General features: G+C 44.1%; 1 protein-coding gene across 2 annotated transcripts in view; it reads right to left on the bottom strand.

Annotated features, from left to right (window-relative positions):
- The window catches only part of POPDC1 (popeye domain cAMP effector 1), a 114,161-nt gene extending 92,437 nt beyond the window's left edge, over window positions 1–21,724 (bottom strand). For both annotated transcript variants that reach the window (XM_077487183.1, XM_077487182.1), the window contains exon 1: window positions 21,548–21,724. The gene's annotated coding sequence lies outside the window, so the exon portion shown is untranslated. The remainder of the gene's footprint in view (window positions 1–21,547) is intronic.
- Between the last annotated feature and the right edge of the window lie 442 nt (window positions 21,725–22,166).

Genomic DNA, 22,166 nt, shown 5'->3' with positions numbered 1-22,166 from the left:
GTTACAAAAAAAAAAAAAAAGTTTTGCCTTCACTTCTGCTTTGAATGAGCACTATGGAGGCATGTAACTGAAATTGCAAATGTAACTGATTGCAGCCAATCACTGCTGTGAGCTAAAACTGAAGAAAGATAGATGAAAGGTGTAGATATGTTCTTTCATATACTCTAGGCTCAGTACACCTGAAAGGATCAAAGAATTCCACCAATGGCTTTTACCTTGGAGCATACCTACAACTCTCAAGGTCATCTATGGCATGGAGACATTGCACTCTATGAAAACTTGTAAATGTATGTAATGCACAGTCCCTGCGGAAAATAAAGCATCCATTAGACAAGCCATAACTGCAAGCTAAGTGTTTGTATGCCTCTTTCTCTGAATGATGTGAAACACACAAATGAGAACCAGAATACGGAAGCTAAACTGCTCTGTAAAAGGTGATTGCGAATAGTAAATTTGCAGACATCAAAAAAAATCGAACAACAAAACATACCAGCACAACCCTATGTAAATGCGATCTTGTAATGCGATATGGAGCATGATGAGAAACCACATTAAAAGCCTTGCAGATAAATTTTTTCCAGTGTAATGAGTACATGCCTGCTTCTAGTCAGCATCTAACAGCTCTTGCTCAATGTTTCTGGCTAGGTACACACTAGCATGCTACCATGTAGACCAGCTCTAGGAGGGAGCGGTGCATTGCGTGTTCCAGTACATCACATTGCTTACTTGTTTTTTTTTCTTAACCTTATTTAAGTTCATTCATATCACTGCGCAGCAGCATGGTGCCTTCAAGGCCATCCAGTGTACTGCAGAAAAACATGGACATAAACCGCACATGACACTAGCATTGCAATGCATTTGGAACAAATAGAATACAATTGATTGCTATGTATCCTAGCAGCGACTTGAATTTATCCAGTGCGGAAAGTTAGAGGTCACCACTGATAGTGAAAATGAGCCCCAAGGGCCCAGTTACATTTGTGAAAATGCATTAATGCATGTATGTTCGCATGAATGCAGAACAATACTCACCTCTCCAATGATGCGGTGTCTCCAAACTCCCCTCCCGGCCACTGACATCTTTGGGTGGCTGGCTTCCGGGACTCGATCACCAGCCGCTGTCATCAGCTGGGTACATGAGTGGGAGCTCAGTCAGATTCGGCATTGCCAAATTTGCACAGTGAACTGCATGTGCACAACTCACTTTACAAGGGCTGATAGGCAGGTAACAAGCTTTAAGGCAGAAGTGACAAACCATGTCTCTTCTGCATTAAAATTCCTGCCTGTCCGCCAATTTATACAGTCTAAAGTTGCACTTTAAGGCAGTCTATTGAAATCAATGTGCTTCTGATGCACCAAAACACCTCAAAAATTGGACATGCCACAATTTTTTTTCCGCAATGCATCACAATTTCCTATGGTGCATTGACTTAGTGCATTGGGGTGTAATTCAAAATGAATGGCATGGCAATGCTTCAACACAGGCATTTCCACATCTTGCAGTAATTTAACACATAGATAATTTGACCCTAATGCCGCCTACACATGACCAGACTTTCCGACGGTCTTCCTGACGGACTTTCGACGGAAGTCCGAAGGACTTTCTGAATGAAACGGACTTGGCCACACACAGCCAGACTAAGTCCATTCTAAAGTCCATTCGTTTTGAACGTGATGTCGTAAACGGGACTAAACAAGGAAGTTCAATAGCCAGTAGCCAATAGCTGCCCTTGCGTCATATTTGGTCCGTCAGACTAGCACACAGACGAACAGTTTTCTCGATTTTTAGTCTGTCGAACTTGAGTCCGTCAGATAGATTTGAAACATGTTTTATTTCTAGGTCCATCGGAAAAAAAAGTCAGCTGGAGCCCACACGATCGAATTGTCCGACGGATTCTGGTCCCTGGACCAAGTCTCCTGGAAAGTCTGATCGTGTGTACGCGGCATTAGGGTCCTTTCACACGGGGCGGATCAGTTGTGATCCGCCCCGTGGATGTCCGTTTGCTCAGCGGGGATCACTCCGCCGATCCCCGCTGAGCAGGGAGATGACAGGTCTGTCTCTGCACACTGCGCAGGGACGGACCTGTCACAGCGCCGCTCTCCCCTATGGGAGATCGGATGACGACGGACCGCAGTGCCCGTCGTCATCCGATCCGATCCGCAGACGGATGGAAAAATAGCTTTTTCCTCCGTCACACTTTTTCGGATCGGAGCGGGTCGGATGTCAGCGGACATGTCACCGCTGACATCCGACGCTCCATAGAGCTCTATGGAGCACCCGTTCAGGTCCGCCTGAAAAACTGACAGGCGGGCCTGAACGGCACGTTGGTGTGAAAGAGGCCTTACTCTATAAAATATCTGAGTTGCCTGTGCTCAACTATAACCAAAATCACACCAAAGATTGGAGCCATAACATTCTGGTGTAACATCTTTCTCTGTAAATAGCCAACAAAATGTCTAAAAAGAACCAAAAGCCGAGGACTCCAGAGCAAACCCTTAACAGAAGTCTCACTTATCTCTTATAGGAATGTGCTTTGTACAGCAATTTAATAAAATGAGGTATAAGTTTGTCCTGTTTTTAGTAAGTGTAATAAACATAGAGCAGCCTTTCTCAACCATTTTACAGTAGAGCATGGGTGTCAAACTCAATTTGATTGTGGGCCGCCATCAGCATTTTGGTTGCCCTGAAAGGGTCGGTTGAATCTGTAAGACTATATAAATGTATCCAGGGCTTTTTTTTCTCAGGGACTAGGTGTAGGAACCCAACCATGCCCCCCATTATCCACAGTGGTGGGTGTGGCCAAATTGCACTAACAGTGGGAGGATCTTATTGGGGTAATAAATACCAGGAGTGCATTATGTGTGGAGTTCAGGGATGCACTATGAACAGAGTGCAGAGTTCAGGGGTGTGCAATGTACTGAGTGCAGGGTTCAGGGGTGCGCTATGTACAGAGTTCAGTTTCAGAGGTGCCCTATGCACAGAGTGTAGAATTCAGGGGTGTGCTACATACAGAATACAGAGTTCAGGGTTATACAGAGTGTAGGGTTCAGAAATGTGCTATGTACAGAGTACAGGACTTTGGGGTGTGCTATGCACAGTGTGCAGGGTTCAGATCTCTTTTAAAGACTGTCCACATCTCACTTCCACTCCTCTTCAGCTCTGACCTCAGCACCACTTTCCCCCACCCCCTACCTCTGCCCACACCTCCTTTCACAGCCCTCACCCCTCCCCCACCAAAAGCTTCTTCACATCTCACCTTTTCAAAAAAATACCCGATCCGGCTCTAGTACCTCTCCGCAGTGTAGGTGGCTCTGCTGCTTATTCCCACTGGCAGTGAGATCATTGGTCAACGTCTGTGCACCCGGGAACAGATGGGGATCCTAGTGTAGCGTACCACATGATGCCCCATTCCACCTATGACCACGCTGCATCTGCATCTTCCTTGTCCCCACCATGAATGCAGGGCAGGCGGGGATCTGTGAGAGGAAGGCTTCTATGTTTACAAGACAGTGGTGAGGGGCGGAGGAGGTAGAAAGGATTTCCACCATGTTCCGGCTGAACAAAAGTCCTGGGTATGAAAAAAAAAACTGTGGTGTGTACTCAACTTAAATCTTAACACAGCGAGGGAGGGGGTTTCACACATGCCCTGTCCACTATGCTTTTCTTTGTGGCTGCAGGAAAATTTACCTAAACACAAGTGAATGGAATCTGTGCTGCAACTGCCTTGCAACGGCTGGTTGTGGTGCAGTGTTCAGGGCATTGCAAGGTTAAAACTGGTGGTAAGGAGGAGACATATTCTGAAAACCTATCCATGGCAGATCACTCTTCCATGGGCAAGGCAGCCATAAACAAGCAATACATTTTACAGATGCATTACAACATAACTTTTATTAAAATATAAAAAAAATTAAATATTATAGCTTTACATAGGGAGGGCCCCCTCTAGCAGGAGGCCTGGAGCAATTGTTCTTAAAATTAATCGAGCACTGCACGTGGGCCAAGGAGCAGTTGAACCATCTGCCCTAGAGCAGTTTTGACTAGTGGCATGGGTTATAGCACTCATGATGCATCAAATAACTGGACTGTCTTGGGATGCTAGTGGCCCCAGAACAGCTGCTTCCAAGGTCATGTCACACTTGTGCATTCCTTATGCAGTTAAAATACATATGAAGCTGCACATAAAATGCATGATGACATATGGTATATGCTACTAACAACATGGAGATGGCAGGGATGCAAACAGCCCTATTGATTACACTGGCACAAATATAATTATGCATTATGTAGCTGCACATGCAAAACCACATTAAACCAAGTTATGTAAAGCACAAGTCAGGGTGCATTTACTAAAGTGGCGATTAGCAATTATACTATGCTCTCATTTCCTCTTCTTGTCATTGCCCATTTTTATTTTTGTGCAGCCTGACAATTTCCCAGGTATTCCTCTAGAAAGAGTCTGTCAAGTCAGACATGGTTAATGATCTTCTAGATTAGTAGTGGAGGAGCCATGTTATTGTGGGATAATGATTCCACTAAATATTGTAATGTAGTCCTCTACAGGAAGAGAATACAATCCCACTGCTAGTGTAGCTTAACATATTTTTATGAAGAGGGTGCATCAACCTCAGTGATATAGAGCATTTGTGTCCAACCCTTTGCTCGCCTTTATGTGGCCCCTGGCTCACTATTACTTCCACTAATACCAGATACTTTTAAAAATATTTTAAGCAACAGACAGCATGGATTCATGAAAGACAGAAGTTGCCAGAAAAATCTGATTTCTTTTTATGAGGAGGTAAGTAAAATCTTAGACAAAGGAGTGGTTGTGGACGTAGTATACTTCGATTCTGCAAAAGCATTTGGCACAGTTCCCCTACCATGGCATATGTGTAAGGTAAAGTCTACAGGCTTTAAAAAATCAGTTTGTAATTGGATAGAAAACTGGCTAAAAGACCATATCCAAAAAAGTAGTGGTTAATGATTCTTATGCCTTGTACACATGATCGGACATTCCGACAAAAAAATCCATGTTTTTTTTTCCGACGGATGTTGGCTCAAACTTGTCTTGCATACACACGGTAACACAAATCTTGTCAGAAATTCCAAACATCAAGAACACGGTGACATACAACACCTATGACGACCCGAGAAAAATTAAAGAGGAGCTGCACCTAAAAAAAAAATATTAAAAGCCAGCAGCTACTAATATTGCAGCTGCTGACTTTTAATAAAATCACACGTACCTGTCCCAGGATCCAGCGATGTCGGCGGCAGATGACGAGCGATCGCTCGTCTCGCTGCTGCCACCGCCGCCATCCTCTGTCAGGGAATCGGGAAGTGAAGCATGACGGCTTCACTGCCCGGTTCCCTACTGCGCATGCGCGAGTCGCGCTGCGCGTCTCTTATGGTCCCCCGCTGTGTCTCTGGGAACTGTGTGTTTCCCAGAACACAACGGGGGGGGGGGCGGGGGGTCTGCGGCGGTCTGGCCGGAAGTGGGTGCAGTTACCTGGATTATCCTGGTAACTGCACCCCCCTCCCCCCTGAAAGGTGCCGATTGTGGCACCGGAGGGGGGGAGGGATCAGATTAGCGGAACTTCCCCTTTAGGGTGAAGAACCGCTTTAAGTTCAATAGCCAGTGCGTCTCTTCTGCTTGATTCCAAACATGCATTGAATTTTGTGTGTCTGAATTGTGTACACACGATCGGAATTTCCAACAATAGATTAGGTTGTCGGAAATTTGAGATCCAGATCTCAAATTTTGTTTGGCGGAAATTCCGACGTAAAATGTCCGATGGAGCCTACATACTGTCGGAATTTCTGACAACAAGCTCCCATCAAACATTTTCAGTTGGAGAATCCGACCGTGTATACGGGGCATTAAAGTAAGTAACCTATGCTTGTTAGTGGTGCACCCCAAGGTTCCATTTTGGGACCCTTACTTTTTAATATATTTATAAATGATATAGAGTCTGACATTAAAAGTACCATTTCAGTCTTTGCAGAGTCTATGCAGTCTCCAATTTACAAGCTGTCCTCAATGCACTGTTTCATTGGGCAACTATGTGGCAATGAGTTTTAATGTTCATAACTGTAAAGTTATGCACTTGGGAGCTAAGAATATGCATGCATCATACATAATGGGGGGAATACAACTGGGGGAATCAGTGGAAGAGAATAATCTGAGTGTTCTGGTAGATCATAAGCTTAATAATAGCAATCAATGCCAAGCTGTGGTTTCCAAAGCGAGCAAAGTCCTTTCTTGTATTGAAAGGTATGGACTCTAGAGAGAGTGATATCATATTGCCACTGTACAAATTATTAGTAAGACCTCATCTGGAATATGCAGTTCAGTTTTGGGCACCAGTTCTCAAAAAGGATATTGGGGAACTGAATTTTTAGGCACCAGCATTGAATAATGCAATGTTTTTTTCATCTCTATTGCCGGGAGCCTGCAATACATTACAGCCGCGAGCAAATTTGAATTACATTTTTTCCTTTACGAATGTCATTATTGCTGCAGCATGTTCTACACTGCACACAGATGTGCCACTTTACAGGCAGACTAAGTTTACCCCCCCCCCACCCCCCCGGCACAATATTTAGCCACTTGCTTACTGGGCACTTAAACACCCTTCCTGCCCAGACCAATTTTCAGCTTTCGGTGCTCTCACACTTTGAATGACAATTACTCAGTCATGCAACACTGTACCCAAATGAATTTTTTGGCCTTTTTTTCCCACAAATAGAGCTTTCTTTTGGTGGTATTTGATCACCTCTGGGGTTTTTATTTTTTGCGCTATAAATGAAAAAAGAATGAAAATTTTGAAAAAAAAGCGCATATTTCTTTGTTTCTGTGACAAAATTATGCAAATTATTATTTTTTTATTCATAAATTTTGGCCACAATTTATACTGCTACATATCTTTGGTAAAAATGACCCAAATTAGTGGATATTATTTGGTCTTTGTGAAAGTTAGAGAGTCTACAAGCTGTGGTGCGAATCGCACAAAATTGATCACATCTGATGTACTGGTGGACTATCTCACTTCTTGCAACCCGAACAAGCCAGGAAAGTACAAATACCCCCCAAATGACCCCTTTTTGGAAAGTAAACATTCCAAGGTATTTAGTAAGAGGCATAGTGAGCTTTTTGACGTTGTAATTTTTTTCCCACAATTGTTTGCAAAATTAAGATTTTTAATTTTTTTTATTTTTTTCCACAAAATTGTCATTGTAATAGGTTATTTTTCTCACATGGCATGTGTATACCACAAATGACACCCCCAAAAAAATTCTGCTACTCCTCCTGAGTATTACAATACCACATGCGTGGGACTTTTTCACAGCCACATAGAGAGGCCCAACATGCAGGGAGTGCCATCAGGTGTTCTAGAAGCATAAATTACACAACTTGTTGACTATCTATTACACTTTTGAAGGCCCTGCAGCACCAGGACAATGACACGTGACACTGATGACAGATGGCACTGATACGTGGCAATGATGACACTTATACGTGGCACTGATGACACGTGGCACTGATGACAGATGGCACTAATATGTGGCACTGATGACAGATGGCACTTATACGTGGCACTGATGACAGATGGCACTAATACGTGGCACTGATGACAGATGGCACTAATACGTGGCACCGATGACGAGTGACACTGATGACAGATGGCACTGATAAGTGGCATTGATGACAAATGACACTGACAACAGATGGCACTGACATGTGGCACTGATGACAAATGGCACTGATACGAGGCACTGATGACAGATGGCACTAATATGTGGCACTGATGACAGATGGCACTATGTGGCACTGATGACATGTTTACATATGAGATCATCTCACATTGGACATGGCGATCGTGCTGTAAATCGTGCTGTAAATGGCCGCTGTGATTGGCCGTTTACAGCGATCTGTGTTTGCCTGTCTCCGGGGGACACGGCAAACACAAAACTTCCCCGATGCGCGCCTGCGGCGGCGCACATTGCGGAAGTAAACACAAGGACGTCCAGGGACGGCCTCCCGGACGAAAGCGCCTGCTCTATAGCCGTCATTCGGCTATAGGGCGAGCGGGAAGTGGTTAAAGGAATATTTAATTTTTATTGTTTCACTTTAAGCATTATTAAATCTCTGCTCATTTAAAAATGATCATTTTAAAAACGTTTTAAGGGAGAAGTGTGCCTGTTTGCACAGGACAGTCTGACAGAGCAGACGGAGGGCACAAGCCGGTGGGCTGAAGCAGTCAGGAAGCTGTGAAAGAGAGTGTCACCAGAGGTACAGAGTGGGTACCAAACAGGGACATAGTTGCAGGGTCAAGAGGACCGAGGTCAACGCCTGAATAGCAGTGCTGACCAGAGAGCCAGGTGACTCGGTATTTTTCATTTATTTCATTTATTTCATTATTGCTTTGAAGTTGAAACCCCTACGTGGGAATCCTGGATGGACTTTTTTTTCTTTTACTTTAATAAACATGGGCCAAAAAAGCCCTTAAACAGTTCAGCCCCGGAAGAATTTACCCCCTTCCTGACAAGAGCACTTTTTGCGATTCGGCACTACGTTGCTTTAACTGACAATTGTGCTGTCATGCAACGTGGCTCCCAAACAAAATTGACGTCCTTTTTTCCCCACAAATAGAGCTTTCTTTTGGTGGTATTTGATCACTTCCGCAGTTTTTTTTTTTTTTGCTTTATAAACAAAAAAGAGTGACAATTTTGAAAAAAACACATTACAGGCATACCCCACTTTTAAGTACACAATGGGGTTTATTTACTAAAGCTGGAAAGTGCAAAATCAGGCTCCCTTCTGCATAGAAACTAATGCGCTTCCATGTTTTATTACCAAATCTTAATTGAACAATCTGGGGTTAGAAGCTCATTGGTTTCTATGCAGAAGTGAGACTGATTTTGCACTTTCCAGCTTTAGAAAATAAACCACATTGTGTACTTAAAAGTATGCCTGTATTTTTTACATTTTACTATAATAAATATCCCCCAAAAATATATAAAAAAACATTTTTTTCCCTTTTTTTTTTTTTTTTTTTTAGGCTGATACGTATTCTTTTACATATTTTTGGGGAAAAAAAATCACAATAAGTGTTTATTGATTGGTTTGCGCAAAAGTTATATATAGTTAGGGGATATAGCATTTTTATTAATATATTTTTTTTAAATAATGGCGATCAGCAATTTTTATTGTGACATTATGGTGGACACATTGGACATTTTTGACACATTTTTGGGACCATTGTCATTTATACAGCAATAAGTGCTATACAAATACACTGATTCCTGTGTAAATTAGACTGGTAGTGAAGTTGTTAACCACTAGGTGGCAGTGTAGGGGTTAAGTGTGTCCTAGAGGCGTGTTTCTAACTGTGGGGGGCGTGGCTACGTGTGACACGTTACTGATCTCTGCTCCTGATCCCAGGGAGCAGAGATCAGTGACACTGTCACTAGGCAGAACGGGGAGATGCTTGTTTACATTAGCATCTCCCCGTTCTTCCTCTCCGTGAAATGATCGCTGGTATCCCCACAGGACCCATGACCCGACTCATCGAGCTTGCCTCCTGACCAGCTGTTTTAACCCCTTAAATGAATCATCACTATGCTGCAATTGCATGCAATGCACACAGTTGCAGGGGGGTATACTTCAAGGGTGCCCTGACTGGAAAAAGATTGAGAAACACTGACATAGAGGAACCGATCTCTCCATTTTCCTCCTGCAGCCACTGAATGCCTGTGGGAGGGAGAGGAGGAGAATTGAGGGGGGGGGGGGAATGGAGAAATTGGTTCCTTCATACGCAGCCACCCACTTGTGACTGGGCCCTGGTGTTCCACCACTGGGCTCGGAGGAAAGGGCCCTGTACAGGGGTCATGGGGGCCCTTCATGGTTTCTTGCATCGGGGAAGGTTCTAGTTACGCCACTGGACATGACATCATCATAGATTGCCGCATCGCTCTGACCTGGAAGTGGGAGTGGGTAAAACCAGAAACCCGCTCCCCTCTTGCCCCCAAAAATGTGGCAGAGGAGGGAGGGAGGGAGGGTACAAACAAGTGGCGCTTCCTTTTTTGGCACTTTATTGATGATTATCTCCTGTCAGGAGTAACAGCGTTTACAATACACCAGTGTGCATGAAGACTAAAGTAAGAAAAAAAGTTACATTTTATTTAAACAAAGTGAAACATTGTAACAACAAACAGTTGCTGTTTAAAAACAAGTTCCTCAGAGTATAGAGAGCTATGCAGCAACGGAATGCACAAGTTCCGTATGTACTATTTAGATAAAAAGCAGAATGGATCCTTCTTGAGATCTGCTTTACAAATTGGAGAGTGTATGGTAGGCCACAAGTCTGTGTCCAATCCACAGCGCCTATCACCCAGGCCAATGTGCAAGATGTGTGCATGTATATTAAGAATTAAATTGGTTGTAAACCTCAGATATGAAATATGAACAAAACATATCCCTCTAGTCTATAGTGTGTACTTGTCTCACTCCAGGGCATGAAAGTCATTTCTGCCTGCTGCCTCGTTCCTTGGCTATCAGCATGAATCACGTCTGACAAGTTTTTCTGACACCAAAAACAAAAAAGGTAACAGGGGAGGTAGCTTCAGCACACAACCTGTGAGTGACAGCTTCAGCTCTGTTCCTGTGTGCTGTGTGAAGGGGAGGGGGGGGGGGGTGTCCCTTCCCTCCAATCAACTCGCAGAGCTTAACTCACTGAGCACTACAGAGTGTAGTTTCAGCTCTCTGTCCCCTTTTTCTGAAATCTCAGACAAGCTTTATAAATTCTGGACTTTGAAAAGAGAAGAGAAGACTGCACATAACAAATAGAACTTGTGTAGGAGGATTTGTTTCATCTCTGTGTTTTACCTGAGGCCAGTTACTTCACTGGGTATATGTAAAACTATTTTGCCCACTTGCGCGTCGCCGGTGGCGCACCCTAGTTTCCACTGCATGCTACAGGAGCATGCCCGTATGTCTGGCAGGGCCCGTCGATCGCCTAGTACAGAGGCAGAATAGGCATATGCCAGTGTAAACAAGGCGATTCCCCGTTCTGACAGGGGACATGTCAGAGATCTGTTCCCAGTGATCGGGAGCAGTGATCTCTGTCATGTCCCAGTGAACCCATCCCCCACACAACCAGAGAACATACTTAAACCCTTGATCGCCCCCTAGTGTTAACCCCTTCCCTGCCAGTGTCATTTTTGCATTGATCAGTGTATTTTATTGCACTGATCAATGTAATAATGTCACTGGTCCCCAAAAAGTGTCATTTGGGGTCAGATTTGTCCACCGCAATCCCGCTAAAAATCACAGATCATCGCCATTACTAGTAAAAACAATAAAAATCAATAAAAGTCCCTAAATCAATCCCATAGTTTGTAGACGCTATAACTTTTGCGCAAACCAATTCATATACGCCTATTGCGATTTTCTTTACCAAAAATATGTAGAAGAGTATATATGGGCCTAAACTCATAAATGTGTTTTTTTTTTGGGGGGGGATATGTATTATATCAAAAAGTAAAAAAAAAAAAATATATGTTTTTTTTTTTTTTTTCAAAATTGTCGCTGTTTGTTTGTTTATAGCGCAAAAAATTAGAACCGCAGAGGTGATCAAATACCACCAAAAAAGCTCTATTTGTGGGAAAAAAAGGACGTCAATTTTGTTTTAGTACACGACCGTGCAATTGTCAGTTAAAGAGACACAGTCCCGTATCACAAAATACAGCCTGGTCATTAAGGGGGCAAATCCTTCCAGGGCTGAAGTTGTTAAAGGAGTTGTAATGTCAGAAGTTTTTTTTTTTTATCTTAAAGTATTCTATGCATTAAGATAAAAAGCCTTGTGTGTGCAGCAGCCTCCCCTAATATTTACCTGAGCCCCATCCCAATCCAGCAATGTTGCAGGGGAGTCTCGGCCGTGCAGGCCTCCCCTCCTCATTGACTAATGCCGCGTACACACGAGCGGATTGTATGGCGTACTTAGTCCGTCATACAATCCGACGGATAGTCCGTCGTACTTTCCACTGAACGGACTTGACCACACACGGATACCCAAACAGTCCGACGAAAGCTTGCGCGATGACGTACAGCACGTACGACGGGACTAGAAATAGGAAGTCCAAGACACAGCAAAGCCCTGTAAATCCTTTCTGGGCATGTGTCATTCTTAGTCTGTCCGACTAGCATACTGACGACCGTATTGTCCGCTGAAACCAAAGTACGACGGACAGAATTTAGAAAAAAACGAAATTCTTAGTACTCCGGACTGCACGCTGAAAAAGTCAGCTGAAGCCCACACACGAGCGGATTGTCCGCTGAAATGTGTTTCGACGGACTAAGTACGCCATACAATCCGCTCGTGTGTACGCGGCATAAGACAGCAGCGGGGCGCTATTTGCTCCCACTGCTGTCAATCAAAGTCAGTCAGCTAATAAGGAGAAAAAGGTGTCGGGCGGGCCACGGCTCCATGTCTGAATGGACACAGAGAGCTGTGGCTCGGCTCGGGTGCCCCCATAGCAAGCTGCTTGCTGTGGGGGTACTCAACAGGAGGGAGGGGCCAGAAGCACTGAAGAGGGATCCGAGAAGACAAGGATCCATGCTGCTCTATGCAAAACCAACTGCACAGGGGAGGTAAGTATAATATGTTTGTTCATTTTAACTAAAAGAAGAACAAAAACGAGACTTAAGTATCACTTTAAGTTCAGTTAACTCATGGGATTTACTGTACAAATTGGAGAGTGTATGGTAGACAGCAGATCTGTGTCCAATGCACAGTGCCTATGGTCTGGTTATGATTTGTCTTTATATTGTTTGCAAATAACTATGATGCTGCACTTTTTTTTCCCTATAGTTAACTTTGGGAAAAAAGTTCCCCTGAAGTGAAGCTGTGCCCATCCTGCAAGGGTTAAAAAGTTACTAAACCCAGGACCCAGCATTCACTATATCTGGTCTCCCACAGTACACAGAACATGGAAATGCAATTATTTTAGTAAATATTATTATTATTATTATTATACAGTACAGGATTTATATAGTGCCAAAAGTTTGCACAGCGTTTTACATATAAATATACAGTAAACTGCTTAAAGCGGTTGTATACCCACTGAAGTTTTTTAATTTTTTTACTCACCTGCAAAGGAAAAGGCATAATGAGCTAGTATGCACCGCATACTAGCTTATTATGAAATACTTACCTTAGAACGAGGCCCCGACATCTGGCCCGATCCACGCCGAGGGAGCTGACATGTTCCCTCTGCGTTTCTTCCGGGTATGGCGGCTCCAGCGCTGTGAGTGGCCGGAGCCACGATATTGTCACTCCCACGCATGTGCGCAAGAGATTTCTTTCTGGCAGGGTCTGGCGTCTGCCGGACTTTCAGCTGAGAATCCCCTGTGCGCATGCGCCGCTGCAGTCAGCGGCGCATTGCGAGGGGGAATATCTCCTTTACCTACAGGTAAGCCTTATTATAGACTTTCCTGTAGGTAAATGTCCCAAAATTGACTATACAACCACTTTAAGGGCCAGTTCACACCATAGGAATGCATTCCAGATGCTTTTTTGCATGTGCATTTTTGATGCAGTCCAGCGCATTTCCCTCCCTCTTTTTTCTTAACCTCACACCACATGCAGTCCAGAATTTAGAAAAAAACGAAATTCTTAGTACTCCGGACTGCACGCTGAAAAAGTCAGCTGAAGCCCACACACGAGCGGATTGTCCGCTGAAATGTGTTTCGACGGACTAAGTACGCCATACAATCCGCTCGTGTGTACGCGGCATAAGACAGCAGCGGGGCGCTATTTGCTCCCACTGCTGTCAATCAAAGTCAGTCAGCTAATAAGGAGAAAAAGGTGTCGGGCGGGCCACGGCTCCATGTCTGAATGGACACAGAGAGCTGTGGCTCGGCTCGGGTGCCCCCATAGCAAGCTGCTTGCTGTGGGGGTACTCAACAGGAGGGAGGGGCCAGAAGCACTGAAGAGGGATCCGAGAAGACAAGGATCCATGCTGCTCTATGCAAAACCAACTGCACAGGGGAGGTAAGTATAATATGTTTGTTCATTTTAACTAAAAGAAGAACAAAAACGAGACTTAAGTATCACTTTAAGTTCAGTTAACTCATGGGATTTACTGTACAAATTGGAGAGTGTATGGTAGACAGCAGATCTGTGTCCAATGCACAGTGCCTATGGTCTGGTTATGATTTGTCTTTATATTGTTTGCAAATAACTATGATGCTGCACTTTTTTTTCCCTAAAGTTAACTTTGGGAAAAAAGTTCCCCTGAAGTGAAGCTGTGCCCATCCTGCAAGGGTTAAAAAGTTACTAAACCCAGGACCCAGCATTCACTATATCTGGTCTCCCACAGTACACAGAACATGGAAATGCAATTATTTTAGTAAATATTATTATTATTATTATTATACAGTACAGGATTTATATAGTGCCAAAAGTTTGCACAGCGTTTTACATATAAATATACAGTAAACTGCTTAAAGCGGTTGTATACCCACTGAAGTTTTTTAATTTTTTTACTCACCTGCAAAGGAAAAGGCATAATGAGCTAGTATGCACCGCATACTAGCTTATTATGAAATACTTACCTTAGAACGAGGCCCCGACATCTGGCCCGATCCACGCCGAGGGAGCTGACATGTTCCCTCTGCGTTTCTTCCGGGTATGGCGGCTCCAGCGCTGTGAGTGGCCGGAGCCACGATATTGTCACTCCCACGCATGTGCGCAAGAGATTTCTTTCTGGCAGGGTCTGGCGTCTGCCGGACTTTCAGCTGAGAATCCCCTGTGCGCATGCGCCGCTGCAGTCAGCGGCGCATTGCGAGGGGGAATATCTCCTTTACCTACAGGTAAGCCTTATTATAGACTTTCCTGTAGGTAAATGTCCCAAAATTGACTATACAACCACTTTAAGGGCCAGTTCACACCATAGGAATGCATTCCAGATGCTTTTTTGCATGTGCATTTTTGATGCAGTCCAGCGCATTTCCCTCCCTCTTTTTTCTTAACCTCACACCACATGCAGTCCAGAATTTAGAAAAAAACGAAATTCTTAGTACTCCGGACTGCACGCTGAAAAAGTCAGCTGAAGCCCACACACGAGCGGATTGTCCGCTGAAATGTGTTTCGACGGACTAAGTACGCCATACAATCCGCTCGTGTGTACGCGGCATAAGACAGCAGCGGGGCGCTATTTGCTCCCACTGCTGTCAATCAAAGTCAGTCAGCTAATAAGGAGAAAAAGGTGTCGGGCGGGCCACGGCTCCATGTCTGAATGGACACAGAGAGCTGTGGCTCGGCTCGGGTGCCCCCATAGCAAGCTGCTTGCTGTGGGGGTACTCAACAGGAGGGAGGGGCCAGAAGCACTGAAGAGGGATCCGAGAAGACAAGGATCCATGCTGCTCTATGCAAAACCAACTGCACAGGGGAGGTAAGTATAATATGTTTGTTCATTTTAACTAAAAGAAGAACAAAAACGAGACTTAAGTATCACTTTAAGTTCAGTTAACTCATGGGATTTACTGTACAAATTGGAGAGTGTATGGTAGACAGCAGATCTGTGTCCAATGCACAGTGCCTATGGTCTGGTTATGATTTGTCTTTATATTGTTTGCAAATAACTATGATGCTGCACTTTTTTTTCCCTATAGTTAACTTTGGGAAAAAAGTTCCCCTGAAGTGAAGCTGTGCCCATCCTGCAAGGGTTAAAAAGTTACTAAACCCAGGACCCAGCATTCACTATATCTGGTCTCCCACAGTACACAGAACATGGAAATGCAATTATTTTAGTAAATATTATTATTATTATTATTATACAGTACAGGATTTATATAGTGCCAAAAGTTTGCACAGCGTTTTACATATAAATATACAGTAAACTGCTTAAAGCGGTTGTATACCCACTGAAGTTTTTTAATTTTTTTACTCACCTGCAAAGGAAAAGGCATAATGAGCTAGTATGCACCGCATACTAGCTTATTATGAAATACTTACCTTAGAACGAGGCCCCGACATCTGGCCCGATCCACGCCGAGGGAGCTGACATGTTCCCTCTGCGTTTCTTCCGGGTATGGCGGCTCCAGCGCTGTGAGTGGCCGGAGCCACGATATTGTCACTCCCACGCATGTGCGCAAGAGATTTCTTTCTGGCAGGGTCTGGCGTCTGCCGGACTTTCAGCTGAGAATCCCCTGTGCGCATGCGCCGCTGCAGTCAGCGGCGCATTGCGAGGGGGAATATCTCCTTTACCTACAGGTAAGCCTTATTATAGACTTTCCTGTAGGTAAATGTCCCAAAATTGACTATACAACCACTTTAAGGGCCAGTTCACACCATAGGAATGCATTCCAGATGCTTTTTTGCATGTGCATTTTTGATGCAGTCCAGCGCATTTCCCTCCCTCTTTTTTCTTAACCTCACACCACATGCAGTCCAGAATTTAGAAAAAAACGAAATTCTTAGTACTCCGGACTGCACGCTGAAAAAGTCAGCTGAAGCCCACACACGAGCGGATTGTCCGCTGAAATGTGTTTCGACGGACTAAGTACGCCATACAATCCGCTCGTGTGTACGCGGCATAAGACAGCAGCGGGGCGCTATTTGCTCCCACTGCTGTCAATCAAAGTCAGTCAGCTAATAAGGAGAAAAAGGTGTCGGGCGGGCCACGGCTCCATGTCTGAATGGACACAGAGAGCTGTGGCTCGGCTCGGGTGCCCCCATAGCAAGCTGCTTGCTGTGGGGGTACTCAACAGGAGGGAGGGGCCAGAAGCACTGAAGAGGGATCCGAGAAGACAAGGATCCATGCTGCTCTATGCAAAACCAACTGCACAGGGGAGGTAAGTATAATATGTTTGTTCATTTTAACTAAAAGAAGAACAAAAACGAGACTTAAGTATCACTTTAAGTTCAGTTAACTCATGGGATTTACTGTACAAATTGGAGAGTGTATGGTAGACAGCAGATCTGTGTCCAATGCACAGTGCCTATGGTCTGGTTATGATTTGTCTTTATATTGTTTGCAAATAACTATGATGCTGCACTTTTTTTTCCCTAAAGTTAACTTTGGGAAAAAAGTTCCCCTGAAGTGAAGCTGTGCCCATCCTGCAAGGGTTAAAAAGTTACTAAACCCAGGACCCAGCATTCACTATATCTGGTCTCCCACAGTACACAGAACATGGAAATGCAATTATTTTAGTAAATATTATTATTATTATTATTATACAGTACAGGATTTATATAGTGCCAAAAGTTTGCACAGCGTTTTACATATAAATATACAGTAAACTGCTTAAAGCGGTTGTATACCCACTGAAGTTTTTTAATTTTTTTACTCACCTGCAAAGGAAAAGGCATAATGAGCTAGTATGCACCGCATACTAGCTTATTATGAAATACTTACCTTAGAACGAGGCCCCGACATCTGGCCCGATCCACGCCGAGGGAGCTGACATGTTCCCTCTGCGTTTCTTCCGGGTATGGCGGCTCCAGCGCTGTGAGTGGCCGGAGCCACGATATTGTCACTCCCACGCATGTGCGCAAGAGATTTCTTTCTGGCAGGGTCTGGCGTCTGCCGGACTTTCAGCTGAGAATCCCCTGTGCGCATGCGCCGCTGCAGTCAGCGGCGCATTGCGAGGGGGAATATCTCCTTTACCTACAGGTAAGCCTTATTATAGACTTTCCTGTAGGTAAATGTCCCAAAATTGACTATACAACCACTTTAAGGGCCAGTTCACACCATAGGAATGCATTCCAGATGCTTTTTTGCATGTGCATTTTTGATGCAGTCCAGCGCATTTCCCTCCCTCTTTTTTCTTAACCTCACACCACATGCAGTCCAGAATTTAGAAAAAAACGAAATTCTTAGTACTCCGGACTGCACGCTGAAAAAGTCAGCTGAAGCCCACACACGAGCGGATTGTCCGCTGAAATGTGTTTCGACGGACTAAGTACGCCATACAATCCGCTCGTGTGTACGCGGCATAAGACAGCAGCGGGGCGCTATTTGCTCCCACTGCTGTCAATCAAAGTCAGTCAGCTAATAAGGAGAAAAAGGTGTCGGGCGGGCCACGGCTCCATGTCTGAATGGACACAGAGAGCTGTGGCTCGGCTCGGGTGCCCCCATAGCAAGCTGCTTGCTGTGGGGGTACTCAACAGGAGGGAGGGGCCAGAAGCACTGAAGAGGGATCCGAGAAGACAAGGATCCATGCTGCTCTATGCAAAACCAACTGCACAGGGGAGGTAAGTATAATATGTTTGTTCATTTTAACTAAAAGAAGAACAAAAACGAGACTTAAGTATCACTTTAAGTTCAGTTAACTCATGGGATTTACTGTACAAATTGGAGAGTGTATGGTAGACAGCAGATCTGTGTCCAATGCACAGTGCCTATGGTCTGGTTATGATTTGTCTTTATATTGTTTGCAAATAACTATGATGCTGCACTTTTTTTTCCCTATAGTTAACTTTGGGAAAAAAGTTCCCCTGAAGTGAAGCTGTGCCCATCCTGCAAGGGTTAAAAAGTTACTAAACCCAGGACCCAGCATTCACTATATCTGGTCTCCCACAGTACACAGAACATGGAAATGCAATTATTTTAGTAAATATTATTATTATTATTATTATACAGTACAGGATTTATATAGTGCCAAAAGTTTGCACAGCGTTTTACATATAAATATACAGTAAACTGCTTAAAGCGGTTGTATACCCACTGAAGTTTTTTAATTTTTTTACTCACCTGCAAAGGAAAAGGCATAATGAGCTAGTATGCACCGCATACTAGCTTATTATGAAATACTTACCTTAGAACGAGGCCCCGACATCTGGCCCGATCCACGCCGAGGGAGCTGACATGTTCCCTCTGCGTTTCTTCCGGGTATGGCGGCTCCAGCGCTGTGAGTGGCCGGAGCCACGATATTGTCACTCCCACGCATGTGCGCAAGAGATTTCTTTCTGGCAGGGTCTGGCGTCTGCCGGACTTTCAGCTGAGAATCCCCTGTGCGCATGCGCCGCTGCAGTCAGCGGCGCATTGCGAGGGGGAATATCTCCTTTACCTACAGGTAAGCCTTATTATAGACTTTCCTGTAGGTAAATGTCCCAAAATTGACTATACAACCACTTTAAGGGCCAGTTCACACCATAGGAATGCATTCCAGATGCTTTTTTGCATGTGCATTTTTGATGCAGTCCAGCGCATTTCCCTCCCTCTTTTTTCTTAACCTCACACCACATGCAGTCCAGTGTGTTTTTGTTCTGCATCAAAAATGCATAAAAAGTAGGTTATATGGTTTCCAATGGCATAGTTCTCACCAGTGCAGTCAGTTCCAGGGCTTTTCAGTTCCAGAAAAGAAAGTAGAACATGCTGCATTTTTCCTGCACTGGACTGTACTGGAACACAGTAAAATCCATCAAAAACATATGAAAACGCACTGGAACACATCAAAAATGCACCGGACCCTAGTATAGTGCTGAAAAAAAAATCTGGAAAAAGGGAGAAAACGAGCACCTGGAATGCATTCTGAAACGCTTCAAAAATGCACCGGAATGCATAGAAAAAGTGTTAAAAACGTGCATGCAGAACTGCATCCATGACAGATCTGGAGTGTGTTTTTGTGGTGCGAACCAGCCCTAAATAAGGACATGTGTGTTCCAGTGTGTTTTAGTGCATTCCGATGCGTTCCAGTGTGTTTTTGATGCTTTTACAGCTTTCCAGTACAGTCCAGTGCAGGAAAAATGCAGCATGTTCTACTTTTTTTCTGGAACTGGAACGCACTGGTGTGAACTATGCCATTAAAAACCATATAAGCTACTTTCCATGTGTTTTTGATGCAGGACAAAAATGCATTGGACTGCTTGTGGTGTGAAATACCCCTAATACCTTTTGTCTTCAGCAGTATATAGCAGTCTTGTGACTTCTATCAGTACGCAGCAGAGCACTGGTTAAAGTTTGTAGGAGGAGTTTTCATTCTCCTCTGACTGTCCTATGAGGCTGCATGACCCCTGATCATCTGTCTGGACAGTGCTGATTGGCCCTGTGCTGATCACATGCACCCTCCCAAGGAAAAAACAAACTTTCCAACAATACACACCAAACTGAGCATGTGCGAAGTACCCCTAAGGCTCTGTCCTCTAAAAGAAAGGGGAGGATCAGAGAAGACAGGATCAAACAACCTTTTAAAACAATGCACAGGATTAACACCTTAGGTTCCACACTAATGGGTATAACAAGCATGCTTTACTGCATATACACACTGATTTTACTGTTGAGAGTTTAGTAACATTTTAACTATTTAATTAAGCAGGAATTAGCTTTTCACAGGATTGGCTAACTAAAGTGAATTCTCACCCAATTTATTAAGTGCAGACTGTCACCTCCTTTAGTAAATCAGCCTGAAAAGAGCATATCTGGAAGACTGCTTTGTATCTGTGCCCAAATGTAGCAGTCCTCATCAGATCTCTGCTCATGGACAGCCTTGTGTTTCTCCAGGCTTGCTGTACACACAAGTTTACTGAACCTGGAGCTGCTCTTATAAAATATTCAGCAAAGCCCAAGCAGCCTCTCTTGTTGCTGCCTCCCTCCCACCACTGCACTTGTCAGTGATTACAGGCCAGGCACATTCAGATCAGATCGGATTGTGTATGCAATAGTGCTTAGAAGTGCACTGCTAACAAAACAACCCTCCTGGGGGACCATCACCACAGATAACAGGCATCACTGCAATTAAAACCATGGCAGCAACCTCTGATTACACCTAGGGCTGCCAGATCTGGGCACTTAGTGGTGATCTGACACTTATTAGCGATCTCATGACACATACAGGTGATCTGACACTTGCTGGCGATCTGATGACCATTAGTGGTGATCCGACACACAAATATAGGCGATCTGACACTTATAATCGATCTGATGACACATACAGGCGATCTGGCATGTATATACAATCTGATGACACATACAGGTGATCTGATACTTAGTAGCTATCTGGTGACACATACAGGCGATCTGACAATTAAAAGCAATCTGATGACATTTACTGACGATCTGATAACCATTAGTGGCGATCTGAAACATGCAGGCGATCTGACATTTATAGACGATCTCATGACACTTTCAGACCATCTGACATATATAGGAGATCTGAAGACACTTACTGGCGATCTAACACTTATAGGCAATCGGATGACACATACAGGCGATCTCACACTTATAGGTGATCGGATGACACATACAGGCGATCTGACGCTTATAGGCGATCTCATGACACATAGAGGCGATCTGACACTTATAGGCGATCTCATTACTCATACAGGCGATCTAACATAGGCGATCTGATAACAAATAAAATCGATCTTACACTTATAGGCGATCTCATGACACATACAGGCGATCTGACACTTATAGGCGATCTGATAACAAATACAGGCGATCTGACACTTATAGGCGATGTGCCACTTGCTGCCGATCTGATGACTTTGATGGGAAGTTTAGCAGAGCCATGTTTTATCCCAGTGACCGCTGTCCTCTTACCTGTGTGTGCAGATCGTCCGTCCCGGGAAAGTTTGCCGAGCTGATCGGTGACCGGGGGATGGGTAGGTGGGTTGGGGGGGTGACTAAAATAGTGAGAAAGAAGGGAGAAGGTTGCAGCCGTGCACCCGCCGAGCAACTCCCCTTCCCAGCACAGCCTGTACTGCTCTGAGTGCTGGAGACACGCCGGGGGCGGGGCCACACTGACAGCTGGAGGCAGGAGGAGGAGGAGGGGAGGGGCCGAGCACTGAGAGATCACATCACTCCTAGGTAGAAGTTTTCTGCTACTGTGCATTGGACGATCACACTGATAGCTCATCACATGCTTTTAACAAATTTTTGCTTTTTTTAAGGTGTTTTATTTATGGCTGTTTTTTTTTAATGTACAAAACAAAATACAGTTAAAGTATATTTACACTTTTACAGTCACATTTGAGAAAATCACACCATTTGTTATTATTATTATTATTATTATACCGTTATACAGCACCAACAGTTTGCACAGCACTTTCTAACATGAGATCAGACAGTACGGTTACAATACAGGAGGAATCAGAGGTTGTTATGTGTTCAGATTCACACAGCATACATAAAAATATAACAAAAATATATATTTATTACA

The sequence above is a fragment of the Lithobates pipiens genome, unplaced genomic scaffold (genome assembly GCF_037356315.1).
Source record: "Lithobates pipiens isolate NorthernLeopardFrog02 unplaced genomic scaffold, aLitPip1_a1.2 Scaffold_18, whole genome shotgun sequence".
Lineage (NCBI taxonomy): Eukaryota > Metazoa > Chordata > Amphibia > Anura > Ranidae > Lithobates > Lithobates pipiens.
This window is presented reverse-complemented; position numbering and strand designations above follow the sequence as displayed.